The following is a 2,304-nucleotide window of genomic DNA, read 5'->3' on the forward strand; positions in this document are numbered from 1 at the left end:
ATATTGAGTGGATACATACAATATCTTTCTTTCATATCCTGGCTTACTTCACTCAGCAATAGATCCTCCATATCCGACCACTTTCTATCAAATGCCAGGGTCTTGTTATTAATGTGTATAGTAATATCTTGACTGAACTCATATACAATGTTTTCATGCCAGGAAAACTCATTTTGTATGCTGTAAAGGTGTATAGTGATTAAATGTTTAAAAAAAAAAAAAAGAACCAGGAGTCTAACTTTCAACTTGAATCTCCAAAGATTTAGATACAGTCTGTTAGGGAACCACCAACCAGACCAACTCCTGCTGGAGCTCTGTCATTTTGTCTAGTAAATCTGATGTAGGAACATCCAAACCTAAACCCACCAAGAGTTATAAGACCATCTGCCTAAATCCCAAGGGGCATAAGCTTGGAATTCCTTTAAACAGAAAGCCCCCAGGTATATTCCAGTGTCTGTTAATAAGATTTCAAGTGATTTTGGAGAAGGGGACTCAGAAAGGCTCAGGCCAACTTAAGAATCAGAAATAGGCCCACTCAGTGACATGGTGGTTAAGCCAGCTGGATCCCACATGGCTGACTTCACGGTTCAAGTTGTAGACCCAGCATCTTGAAAAACACACTGGGTACATGTGTATACATACTCATCCCCCATGGGGGTGCTTTCTCATTTTCCTTCTCTCTCCTTGTCTGTCTGTCTTTGGTATAGCAAAGTTATATATATATGAAATGAAGATAAAGTTGCCCCAAGTAGTTTCAATATATGTCAATCAGAAAAAAAAAAAAAAAAAAAAAAAAAAAAGAAGGATTTCTAATTTCTGAGGAAAACATATTATTTCAGGTAACAGGCACATTCAAGCAAACTGGTGGCTGAGTTTAGAAATGTTCTGAAGAGATGACTGGTTCAAGTGATACTGAATCCATATGGAAGATCAGGGTTTGGTTCTTGGTCAACATGTACATGTCAGGTACAAGTGCATATGATCATATCCCTGAATGGCTGGGAAGGTGGAGGAGTTTGTAGTGTGAAACCCTGTTGATGGTACTTGTGTGTATGCACATGCGTGTGTGTGTATGTGTGTGCATCCCTGCATGAAAGAAATAATTAAAAAGAAATAAAGACCACCGCGTAGCCTGGTGGTTAAGGTAGCTGGATCCCATATGGTTGATGATGGCTCAAATTCTAGCCCTAATGGTTTGAAAGGCATGCCCAGTCTATGTGTACACATGCACATCCAAAATCTCAAGAGGATAGACAAGTGGAGAAGAGACTGCAGTATGACCATGCCCTGTCAGGAAGTGCTTTCTGGTTCTCTTTCTCTGTCTCTCTCTCTCGGGCAAGCATGTACACCCTCTGACAATTAAAAAAATACTTTTTTTTAAAAAGAAAGAAATGTTCTCTACAAGATGGGCATACAACCAGAACAGTTCAATATGGTATCAGGAACCTTGCCTCTGGGAGGCTGTGAACATTCTACTGGAGACAGAGAGAGGCAGATATTAGTGATTGCCTCTTGCTTTTTTTCTGCTAGGGGAGCTGTTCTTCCAGTCAAGCAGAGAGCTTGAGCCTCACCTACCTCTCTGCCCCTCCCCTTCACCTCACACACTACTCTGTGCATGGCAGAGGAAGCACACAACAACTACTGGCACTTCACCAATTATTAAGTGCTTATAATTCGCTACTTTATTTGGCCTTTGTAACAAGTTCATGAGGTAAGAATTATTACTATCATCGGGACTAGCAGATGGCATAATGGTTACATAGCTGGAATCCCTTGTATCTGTCCCTGAACCCAGCAGCTTAAAACTCCTGCTGGGACTACATGAATGCATGCCCAAAGTTCTGAGAAGACAATGGAGGAGAAAGGTGTGCAGCATGGCCATCCCCACTGGGTGATTTCTTGCCTTGATCTGTCTCTTGGGTGAGCACACATGCCCTATATCAAGAATCTTTCTAGAAAAGAAAAAAAGAGGCCAGTAGGTGGCATGGTGGTTAAAGGCACTGGATTCCCACATGGCCGACCGCAGTTCGAGTCCCGGACCTGGTGGCTTGCTTTCTCACTTTCCCTTTCTCTCTCTGTCTCTCTTTGATAAAATTAAAAAATAATAATAATAACAAATGGAATTAAATAATTAACTTTTAAAAAAGAGAAAAAAATGAATTATTATTATGCCTATGCTATAAGTGAGAAAACTGAGGCCTATCTAGAAATGTTAAGTGACCTTCTAATGTAGGGTCATGAAGTATACTCATTTTGTGGCAGAACTGGGTCTGAAGCCTGGAACTGGCTAACACTATCTTTTTT

At 40.7% G+C, this 2,304-nt stretch overlaps 1 protein-coding gene across 1 annotated transcript in view; it reads right to left on the bottom strand.

The window, feature by feature from the left end:
* Positions 1–2,304, bottom strand: part of LONRF3 (LON peptidase N-terminal domain and ring finger 3) — a gene marked incomplete at its 5' end in the record, with an annotated part of 46,278 nt that overhangs the window by 12,022 nt on the left and 31,952 nt on the right.

Source organism: Tupaia chinensis, unplaced genomic scaffold (assembly GCF_000334495.1).
Source record: "Tupaia chinensis unplaced genomic scaffold, TupChi_1.0 Scaffold145659_1, whole genome shotgun sequence".
Taxonomy (NCBI): domain Eukaryota; kingdom Metazoa; phylum Chordata; class Mammalia; order Scandentia; family Tupaiidae; genus Tupaia; species Tupaia belangeri.